Source organism: Microtus pennsylvanicus, chromosome 6, assembly GCF_037038515.1.
Source record: "Microtus pennsylvanicus isolate mMicPen1 chromosome 6, mMicPen1.hap1, whole genome shotgun sequence".
Taxonomy (NCBI): domain Eukaryota; kingdom Metazoa; phylum Chordata; class Mammalia; order Rodentia; family Cricetidae; genus Microtus; species Microtus pennsylvanicus.
Window position 1 is genome coordinate 4,348,383 of NC_134584.1, and position 12,074 is coordinate 4,360,456.

General features: G+C 44.7%; 1 long non-coding RNA gene across 2 annotated transcripts; it reads left to right on the forward strand.

The window, feature by feature from the left end:
• LOC142851716 (uncharacterized) lies at positions 1–2,667 on the forward strand. Of its 2 annotated transcripts, XR_012910862.1 has the most exons (4): positions 1–272; positions 374–1,462; positions 1,588–1,660; positions 2,454–2,667. It is a non-coding gene; the product is annotated as an uncharacterized LOC142851716 (long non-coding RNA). The 2 variants fall into 2 exon arrangements; XR_012910861.1 differs by having other exon boundaries at positions 53–1,462; positions 2,454–2,639.
• The last annotated feature ends 9,407 nt before the right edge of the window (positions 2,668–12,074 follow it).

The window sequence follows — 12,074 nt, forward strand, 5'->3', positions numbered from 1 at the left end:
GCTGCCCCGCCTAGGCGCGCGCTGAGGCTCCTCCCGACCGGAGCGCGGCGCACCGAGACCGGAGGCCGCTACTGCCTTACAAGGCTGCCGCAGGCACTGCCGGCCTCTGGACGCAGCTCGACCCAGGGCGCGGTCGTCGGTGGAGCTGTGGAGCGTGGGAACCGGGCGATGGTTGGGGAAGAGCTAGTGGGGCACACCTGGCCCTGGGGCGCTGGGCGTGCGGCCAGTCCCAAGAGGGGAAGCTGAGGCTGGTGGCGCAGTGAGCTTTGCAGGTTGCTGATTTCTACATAAGAGCTTGGTGCGTGTGAGCAGATGCTGGCCGCTACCTGTCTGAGAAACATCCTGAGAGTCTGCTGATTTTCCTTCCTTCTAGGGATACTTGCCACGGAATCTCTACCCTGCAGACTCTGTGGTGAGGTAATGGCCTTCCTGCCTCTGTAGAAGGTGACTCTGTAGAAGATTATGGGGTTGGTAAGGTGATGCAGCAGGGCTGGAGGCAGAGGCTTTGGTGCAATAGACTTCTCCGTCCTCCAGGTTGTCTTTGACTCTAGCCAAGTCAGCCCAAAGGGGAGTTGGGGGGGGGGGGGGTGTGATGAGTGTCTGACACATTAACTCATGCTTGAGGGTACCTGTTCTGAAACTTAAGAACTAGGCCCACCTGGGCACTTGGAGCAATTTAACCCTCCCTCTGGTGGTCTCTGACTCTCAAATCTCCAGAATCCTGCTTTCTTCAGCTACTCACAAATGACTAAAAGTCACTTCTAATTCTTGCTCACCTGCGAGTTCCTAGAATGGAAGTCTTATGAGTACAGAATTGTGGGAACCAGACCCGGGCCCTCTTCTGTCATTCAGCTCTTCTTTATGGGGTCCTGGCTTGGCCACTTGTCTTAAGTTCCGCAAAGCCCCAATCCCCATCGTCCGTTGGAAATCAAAATGTAAGTGATGTATTGAAAAACTGGCATTCGTGTTTATCTTTCTACCAGCCTATTTTCAAAAAGCAACTATTTTTATTTTCATTTATGGTATGTGTATATGCCTTTTCGTCAGTATGTCACCACTTGCCTGCCAGGTGCCCTTGGAGGTCAGATGGGTATTCTAGATACCTTAGAACTGGAATTACAGGTAATTGTGAGAAGTCCAATGTGGGTGCTGGGAACCAAACCCAGGTCCTCTGCAGACGTGTATCAATATTATAAAGTTCTGGAGGACCACCTGTTAACAACCATGGTCCAAGATGTCAGCTTGATGAACCTTAAGGTTCGAAGAGTATCTTCTGACCTGACCCTCTGATAGCTGCTGAAACCTCAAGGATCTCACCTGCAGACAGCCTGTACAGGGACCCTGCACCAAATCTGAGAGAGCAACTAGTGCTTCAGGGTCTTCAAGCAAGCAGCTCCACAGATTTGTTACAGCCTGGCAGGAGCCTGTGTTGACGGCCTTTGTGTCTCTCTGAAGTCCTGAGGTAGGCACGTGAAGTCACCTACTGCTGCTGGCAGCCCCAGCCTGGACCTTGCCTGCATCCTAGGGTATCTTCTGATTAATTCTGTAGGGTGTATATGTCCCAAGCCAAATCGCATCTCTTTGTAGGTGTGAGCAGACTAGGCAGCCTGGTGACGTGAGTAGAAGGGGGCCCAGGCTCAGTCATAAAAGGACAGTACAGGTAAAGACAAAGACTGACGACTCTGGGTGGGTTAGAGCCCTGCTTGAAGTTGGTCCTGCTTTACAAGAACATAACAGGGATGTGCACAGACCTCGAATCAAGACAGTCCCAGGGTAGTGATAAGGGTAGCTGGGCTGTGGAGTGTGGGTACATTTCTGAGAATGAGGGACTGTGGTGATGTTCTTACTGTTGAGAAAAGCTTGGCATGTTTTAAACCATCATAGACAGATATGGCCAGTTTCTTTTCACGCCACTGCTGAAGATGCCAGGGAGGCCCCGCCTGTGGCTCTCACTGACAATGGGCCATGAGCAAATTCAGTCCCTAAGTGGCTGTCAAACATAAACAAAGCCTGGCAGCCAGACTGAGACCAGGGGTCTCATAGCTCTGGGGCCTGGATCGGAGCTTAAACTCCAAGGGAAGAGAGGCGTGCCTAGCCTTGGGACCCTACCACTGCTCTGCTCCGTATGATCCTGTTAGGGAACAAGCAGGCCTGAAGATGGCCACGTTCTCCTTGCATACCACCCTACAGCTTTCTACCCACTTAGGGCCAAATTTAGAGAGCCTTAAACAAGGAACTGCTTTGAGCCTCAGCTTACTTTCTGTCTAGCTCAGCTCCATTCCAAGAGTTTGTCTTCTAGAGTCACAGACAGGGTCAGGTTGTCACTGAGTTACAGTGTAGCATAGCTAAAGGATCACAGAAAATTCCATTAATAGATGAGCTTCTCCAAGCCTGGGGTTCTGCTGACTCCCCCTACCAGCCACAATAACACTCTGGTTGACTCTGATCCCCAGAAATCCCATCTGAGACAGAGAAGGAGCACACTGGAGGCATCTTGGCCCACACAGAGCACAGAGATGAGCAAGTGACCCTTTCCACTGGGAGGCATCTGAGCGAGCAGTCTAGCAACTTCTCACCTGGCCAGTGGTTCTCACTGACCGTCTCCATGACAAAGCTTTGTTATGCTTCTGTATTTATCATATACAATAAATATTTATACATTCTTTTAACTCAATGATCACATTTTATGCTTCAACTATAATCCTACAATTTAGTATTAAAATGTTTCAAGTTATAAAAACCTAAAATTTTGCTGCTTCTGGCTAAAAACATTCTTGACCATACAGCCGCAAGGCTGGGCATAGTGTTCCCCTCCACAGGAGATAATTCAACTTGTGTGGATTGCATTGTCACCATGAATGAAACCTATGGAGGCAAAATGTAGCTCAGACTGGCTGTAGACTTCCATCCTGCTCCAAAAGAGAGTTTTTAAGAGCTTCCTTCTTCTCAGTAGCACACACTGAAATTTGCCTATGCAGCCTTGTCCTGGGACTCCAGTCACACTGGTCAACAATGAAACTCAGCCCTAATGGAAGATGGAATTGAAATGGAGCTACAGTAACCTGCTGTGGCCAGGAAGTCTCTATCCCTGTAGAAGGAGGGGCACTGTCAGCCAGCTCCACCTTTCCTTGTAAGCCCATAGCAGTGATGCAGAGAATGACATCTACTATATATCCTGACTGTATATCTACTATATCCTACTATATAACAGATCACCCACCTTCCTGTGTATAGAAGGGGAGTACAGGCCTGAAGGTCCCTGATGTTGTATGGAGTGTGTGGTTAAAAGCCCACTCAATAACAGAAGGAGGCTGAGTATGTTTGAGCAATGCTTTGCTCATGAGCAATATTTTATAAAGACACATCATCTTTATTAAGACATGGAAATAACTGTCACAGAGGGCTCCCAGCAGGACAGAGTTCCCTCTCCCTATGAAGTGAAACAAAATGGATGTCTGAAAGCAAGACAGCAAAGGACTATGGTCTCTGAAAGATGAGACCATAATATTTCCCCACTGTGGAGTAGAGTGGAGAACCCAGGCAGTCACCTCCAAGTTGGAAAAGCCATGAGACCTGGGAGAGAACTTCATAAGATCCTCCAAGTGTTCAGCTGAGAACAGATCACTCAGACAAAGGGGAGAGCCATCTAATCCTGGAAGAGAAGGTCAGGTTTGCTCACATGTTCAGATTATGTAGCTGGGGAGAGATACTGATCTACCAGAGGAGTCTGTAGCACCAAACCCAAGGAGAGAAGGTTCTCACTGTCTTCCCTGCCTGTCTGATATGGCATGTTTCTGAAAGGTTGTAAGAGTTTCCTGAGCTGGCATGGCAGAATCAGAAACTAGTTCTGTCTTAGAAAGACATCATAACAGAATAGGAAGGGGCTGAAACCTCACTTTTTGGTCCAATCACACCTCGTACTTCTCACCTGGGACCATTTCAGGTCTAGTGATTGCTATAGTGAGTTCCATACCATTTGTTTTTAGACCTACCTGCTAACAGAAGTATTTTGTCCCTGTTCCCGGTGCTTCTATTGTCTAGCCAGCTGATAAGCCTGTGCCCCATATATACTAAGAAGAAGATGGATAGGTAACTACTATGTAAAACTTTTCTTTGTAAGTTTTTACTTGCAAATAGTAAAGTCATTATAAGATACTTTTAAGTCAAAGTAGCATATTTATCATTTGTTTCAATGATATGATATCCCTTCAGTGATCTAATTCTGAAAAATATAGTCAGAGTGTCAATGGGTTCATGAATGAGCACATTATACCAAGAGGAAATCCACAGGGGAACGAACACTAGTGGACCAAACACAGCATCCAAAAGGAGAGAAGGCCTGGTCAAAAGATAGAATATCCAGTCCTCTAGCAGGCGGTGCTGATGTAGGAGGAGAGCAGAGGATCACAAGATGAGCAGCCCTACAACTGCTCTACCACAAAATTTACTGAATCTTGAGGGAGCAATGGGAGGCCCACCTCAAGTGAAAACAGCAATGCAGGAATGTTAGTGCAAACAAGGAAGTGCCAGAAAAACAGAGAAGGAACGGAAAGGATCCAAAGAACAAAGATAAAACAACATATTACCATAGAAATATAAAAATAATTTTAAAAATCAGAATAGGGAAAAATGTACTATTAATTTGAAATGAAAGTTGCGCACAGCAGAGTGGGTGAGATGGCGGAAGACTTGGGTGGGGATTTATGAGAAAAGACTATCAATGTCTCTACTAGGATTGCATGTTTGAGTGCCTGAATCTAACCCAGAAGTCATGTGACCAAGGGTAGCATCATGATTCCTAAAGCCCTAGAGAGAGACTGTTGGTATGTAGTGTAGCTATTTCCTTTGAATTGAAACATTCCCTCCTGAAAGGAAGTTTCAAGAAGCTAACTGAAAGTTTAGGAAGCCAACAAAATTCATGAAACTTTAGAAACTCAGAAAGTCACAAGATTCACAAGGTCCTTCCAGAAAGGATATAAAAGCAGTAAACAACTGCTGGAGAGACGAGACTCTCCAGACATCTGAATTGCCTGTAAGTCCCGCAGAGATTTCTAAGGATACAGCTTTTGGAGTGGGCTTTGTCGTGATGCCCCTGTAAGTAACCTCTCACTGATAGTTCTGTCAGTAGTTACATTAACCGTAATGGTTCACCAAGATAGACAGGTGTCTTTCACGATAGAGTTTCTTTGGTCTTTTATAGGAAATCCATCTGTGATAAATAGATGTTTGTTCATGTTTCCCCAGGAAAAATTACATCACAGCAGCCTTAAAGCTATGAGCAACAGCTGGATCAACATTAAAATCTTGGAACCCACTAAGTTCTAGACGCAGTGGGCAAGCGTGAAGGAGAGCAGAGGCTGCTGCTTTTTCCTAAGAACAGGGTGCTTGAGTCAGCCACCACCTCAAGTTCTTTTCTGTAGATATGGGAAATATACCCCCATCCAGGAGGTACCTGGCTGACATCAGAAAGGTGTTGTTCTCCAAAAGTTTTACATGACGCATTTTAGTTCATTTGGTGGTATCCTGAAGGACCAGCACAGATGCCTTCCTTCTCTTGTCCCTCTTGGCAGCTCTGGGTTCCCCTAGCATCTACTGGATTATTTAAAATAACTTCAAGATTCAAAATGGCCTGTTACTTTAAATGCTGTTAGGCTTTTAATGAAATCTTTGTCTCTGACTGATAATGACAGAAAAGCTTCAATATTAGTAATATATATTTTCAAATTCCATTAGGAAAAGTCACAAAGGGATGGTTTTAGCTCTCAACAATTGAAAATTCATAATACCTGTCCTGAAATTCTCAATTTGATTTTGAGACTTACCACATTTTAATGCTTGGAATTATCTTTTTCTAACCTAAAAATTACAAAGTACACAAAGAAACAAAACAATCCATTCCTAGGAGGGAAAAAAAACCACCAACAAAAGAAGCCATTTATGAGGAAGCTCAGACTTTTTTATTAATAGGCAAAACCCATTAAATCAGCTGTCTTAAATATGCTAAATGAGGTAAAGGAAATGACAGCCAAGAACTAAGGGAAACTAGGGAAGCAAGCCACGGACAAATGAGAATACTAACAGAGAGGTATTACAGAAAGGAAACAAACTCAGTAGCTAGAAAGGACTACTACTGAGACAGAGTTCTTTCAAGACGGTCAACAGATCTGAGCAGAAGAAAGAGTCAGCCTGAAATTATCCAACCTAAAGACTGCAAAGAAACAAGAATGAAGAAGACAGAGCAGAGGAGTCCCAGGAACCCAGAAGACAGCAAGAACATCGATACAAACGTCACAGGAGTCTTAGGAGTAAGAGAGTGAGGGAAAGAAACAGAAAAGTCAGTGATGGGTGAAATAAAGACGAATCTCTTCCAGGAAGCTCCCTAATCTCCAGTATTGCTGTTTCTGCTCTCTTTTCTCCATGGTGTCTCCCCCTGTCTTGTGTCCTAACAGAAGAGTCACCGTGTTTCCCATGGGGAGCAAGAGGCTGACCGTTAGCTGTGTGAGGCCTGCAAACGGCTCTGCCTGGAGAAAGTGGGCCTCCGCCCCCAAGCCTGTGCATCCCTCACCCTTCACCCTTGCCCCCGCTGTCACTCGACGCCTACGTCTGGACTATCTCATGTTTTCTGTGGCAGAGGTGACTATCCTTGCTAAGGATCCACTCCTGCTTGTAACTCTGTAACAGTGTCTCCACCGGAGATTAGGGACCTTCCTGGAGGAGGTTCTTGTTTATCAGAAAGTAGGAGGCGCGGAATAAGGAGGACGAGAGCAGAGAGAGAAGGGCAGAAGCAGAACTGCACATATAGTACGTACGTGGGCTTTGGTAGAACAGGCATTGTGAGGACTATCCACTGAAATGAGCAGAACCAGATGGAAACCTGGTGCAGGGGGAGTCAGACCTCTTCTTCACAGCCTTTACCCAAATGGACCATAGGGAAAGGATTTATATCACAATTATAAAATTGTTAAGTAATAGAAGAAAAGATATTGCTGTTGTTCTTTCAGGTATTTGAGCAGAAAGACATTAATCAAGACTGAAAAGGGTATATTTAAGGTAAGTTTAAGTGTGGCTATGTTGGCACTTATGGCTCATTGGATGGTGTTAAATGAACAACAGTCAAATTCCACACCTGAAAACTCTACCTATAGTTTACCCAGCTGACAAAGGGTGTGTCTCAAGTTCCCCAGAATCATTAAAGAAAACCAGGTGTGGTGGTGCACTCCTATGACCTCAGCATTTAGGAGGCAGAGGCAGGAGAATGGGAGTTCAAGGGTTATCTCTTCTATCATCATGAGTTTGAGGGCAGCCTGAGCAACATAAGAAACTGTCTCAAACAAAAGAGAATAAAGAGCCAGGGGAAAGAGAGGGGAGATCTGGGGAAGGGGGGAAGCCCCAAGAATCCATGAAAAACCCAAAACAAAACCAACTGCTTCACAGAAGAGAAAACTCAGCTGACAAATGTGTTCGGTCTCAGTAATGAAGGGAATGCTGGAGATACCCTCTCCACAACACTGACAGGACCGCAATGTCCTAAATCATCACGGCTTTCTGCACATTGCCGTCAGAGCGTGAATGGTAGGGCCACTTTAGAAAACAGTTTGGCCTCAACTGCAGAGCTGAGCATTCAGAAGCACAGCAATTTGACTGCCAACAACACACATAAGGAGAGGCCTCCATATATGTGGCATGGCAGGACCACAGGATGCCAAGTGTCAAGTACGGGAAGATTTGACAATTTGGTGTTAAGTAAAAAGTACAGATTTTCAAAGATTCATAACATTACGTATCAGTGAATCACATTTATGTCATTTTCGAAGAATATATGTAAAGGTCTAAGAAATGAAAGGCAGAAAAACCCAAGAGAAAAATAGAGTGGACAAGTCTCAGGCCACAGAAGCTGACACCACACTGGATCCTGCTCCAGGTACTTCTTCCATTATCAGAGAAAAGAACTGTATTCATCAGGGTTCTCTAGAGGAACAGACCTTATAGAATTAATATATATGCATTAATAACTACCATGTATAGGCTTACAGGCTGTGGTCCAGTTAGTCCAACATGGCTGTTGACTGACAGAAGATCCAAGAATCCAGTAGTTGTTTATTCCATGAGGCTGGTCTGAAGAAGTAGGCTCTAATGCCAGTGAAGGAATGGACTTGCCAGTAAGAAAGAGCAACCTGCCTTCCTCCATGCCAGCAGAAGGTGTGGTTCAGATTGAAGGTGTATCTTCCCACCTCAAAAAATCTGGATTCAAGGTGGGTCTTTCCACTTCAAATAATTTCATTAAGAAAAATCTTTCACAAATGTACCCAGCCAGTTGTGTTTTAATTAGCTCCAGATATAGTCAAGTTGACAACAAGAATATCCATCACAAGCAGCTAAAACATGGAGGCCATTTAAAAGCAAGTTGCTCACAGAGTCTATCTCCAACCAAGAACTTGGGAGGAATGAGTGAGGGGATGTTTGTAAAGGGTGACCTGGGAGTGATAGTGTCACTGTGTCTACAATACCCTAACAAAGCTCAGGTGTATGACATCGACCACAGTATAGGGAGGCTGAGGAGTGTAGGAAAAGGGGTGCAGCATGAAACTCTTAACCCCCCCTCCATGACACGCCTCTCATGTTCACTCAGGGCAAAGCCTCCATGCTCATCACACGCGCACAGGTTCTCCTCTGCGCGGGTTCACTGGAACCTGCTGAGGTGCGACTTTTGGAGAAAGGGTTTCTACCTTCACTACAGAGTCTTTATAGTAGATGGAAACAGAACGAGTTGGCATACTTTTCTCCCTTTTCCACTTCCTGAAAGGTTACATCAAGTATTTTTACTTAAATTTTTGTTTTATTTAATTCACAAATCATTAAGTCAGAATTTTCATTGGATGAAAAAAATCAAGTCAGAAATTTGGTTTTCTATTATAGACAACAAAAGTTCCTGTGTCTTATTGAACCTGCAATAAGAATTTGTGTTCATTGCCTGAGAAAAGCCACCTGTGCCAGTTAGAAAGCATACAGTTAACTTGGAAAGATTTATAACTAGACAGAGACTCATGAGGCTGGAGCCTTTAACATCACTGTGCCCACCTAGGCATGCTGCTGTCAGGTGTTAGGCACTCATGTTTGTAAATGCAGAGGAAAATTTGTCCCTCAGGAGGTGGAGTGAAAACCATGAGCTCTTAGGTCTTTCTCCTAGTGGACAGGTCTCATCATATAGCCCTAATCACCCCAGTGGCAGCAATGAGAGCTTCTTTCAGATAATTTATCAGAATTGTACCTGATAACAGATAAGCAGGAAGCAGACAGTAACCACACTGGCAGTGTGCATCCCAGATGAGGCTGGGGTTCAATCTGCTCCTCTTCCATCCTGGATAAGCTATCTGCTCAGGATATGCAGAGGAATATCTGGGCTAGCTTATCTGGTTGTAAGTGCCAACTAAGTGAGCTACAGTCAACCTTATACTTTCTGCCCCTTGCTTCCTCAAAATTCTCTGTGAGACTCTAGGGAAGCTGTCTGAGGATGGGCTCTGATAGGCACTTCAAAGACAGGATCTTCAGCAAATGGGCTCATTGCTGCCTCAGGTACACCTGTGCCTGTGGAAGAACACTACACCAATCTTCCCTGGGTCTGATTCTGGCTGAGGCTTCATTAATGGAAGGTACAGGGTCCCCACAGTGGATGATCCCAAGAGCAGCTGGTGACTGGGAGTGATCATGTATTAGAATTTGGTTAGTCACATCCAATTCCACTTTGACCACCTTTGCTCTGGGTTCAAGAAGAACTGCTTCAGAGTAAGTCTAGCAGGCCAGGCATGTCCTTCCTAGGTGGACTTCATCTCTCCCAATGGCCTGAGAGACTCCAAGGAAGCAATAAGTTTATTGATGCAGACATACTTGTACTGGTGTAGCTCAGCAGTTGATTGCCACAGCCAGCAGCACTGGTTGGAACTGTGGCCTTAAGTGACAGTTTCAACGGGGTCCCAACCAGAAGAAAAGGGAGATACTTGTAGACAATAGCTCTGCAGGTTTTGCTCAGGCATAGTTCAGAGTTAGGAAGACTCATCACACACTGTTGGAACCTTCTGTTCCCTACAGAATGCCCTTCCCAGTGAGCCCCTGGAGACCCCATGAAGGCTCTCTATGCTGTACCTTGCACTGTGTACCATGAAGCTGTTCCATCGTCTATGAAAACTCATACGTAACTCAGATCCACGATGGGGCATGCCTGAAGCCCAGTTTTGAGGGTGGAATTCCCCGTTAACGGCACTGATGACCAAACTGCAGTGTCCTTTCTAGGGTGTCTGGAGCCGATGAGGACTTGTGGATTTAGATGTGAGCTGCTGGCCTGCTGGTTTTTTACATCATACCAGGCATCATTGTGGGTTAAAGTTAGGGTCTCTGAGTAACTCATCAATAAAACCAGACACTCCTGAAATGGAGCGCTTGAGATAACTTCAGGACAGGTATCAACCAGGAACATGGGGGGGGGGGGGCTCACAATCATGAAAGCAGTAAGGAAGCCCCAAAGCTACCTGATTTGATGTGGCACAACCCAAAGTCACTTTCAGTGGCTGAGCCTGGGGAAGGTCAGCCATGTCACAACAGAAGTCCAGAGAAGAATCACTGAGGACTTAGCTACAGCCGTAGGGCCATTCCAGGCAGCTGAGGAGCCCCTGTAAATTAGGAAGCTTTCTCTCAGAAGCCATCAGTGACTGAAGCAAAGTGAATTTCTTCCCATAAAATGAAGCTTCAAATCTTTCAAAATTCATACCTCGTCAGTCACCACCACCAGGAACCCACTAGTGGTGACCCTCGGGGATGGACGCAAATTCAAATGGGCCTGACCAAGTCAACTCTCTTGACCTGTTCCACAAGGAAGGGACAGAGATTTTGTAAACACACACACACATGCTACACACCACATAGACACACAGACGCTACCACATACCATACACATCACACAGCACACAGACATACCACACACAACAAACACCACAGACACATCATACGGCACACAGATAGATTTACCATATATATCACTCATCATACAGAAACACCACAAATACCACAAATATTATACATCATTCACCACAAGACACATCATACAGATCATCATAGACATTTCACACATCTCACAGATACATCACACAACACATAGACACAAACAGCATACATATCACATAACACACATCACATACAGCACTCCACAAGACACATCATAGACATATCACACACCACATGGATGCATCACATCCCACCTAGACATACACAGAACATATATCGCACAGCAGACATCACTTATAAAACTCTAGACACGCCACACAGACACATCACAGGCATCTCAGATATCACACAGATACACAACTCTCCATATACTATACAGATACAGCAATACTGTAGGTACCGCACACCACATGTCACACAAAATAACCACACCTAAATGACACACTATATACCACATTATACACAACATAACACATGAACTTTTGCCATGTTTATTTTTTACCAAGTCATATCTCAACATTTTATTGTGAAAATTTTTAAACATCTAGAAAATTTGAAAGTGAAAATACACATGTACTTAACACCTAGATTCTATTATTGCTAATCTTCTTCTATATAGATGATTCTTGAATGACAATAGGGTTTGCATTCTGAGGAACTCATCATCATAAATGGAAGATATCTTCAGTCCAAAATACACATAATACACATACTCTACTGAAGGTCATGGCTCAGCGGCATCATGTACCACAAAGCAGAGGCGTCTCCTCACGATCTTGGGCTGACGGCTTGGCACTGCCATCCTGAGAGAAGCTCATTCTTATCGCTAGCCCAGGAAAAGGCCAAAATTCCAAATTAGAAGCATAGTTTTTAGTATTAATTTTATGCCATATCAAAACCAAAAACGTCTAAATTGTACCATTATTACCAGGGAACCCTACTGGCCCCTTAACCATCTGTTTTTGTCACTTAACTATAAATCTTTTGTTGTTGTGTTTTTTAAGAGGGACTTTCTCTGTAGCTTTGGAGCCTGTCTTGGAACTAGCTCTTGTAGACCGGGTTGCATGTTACACCTGTAG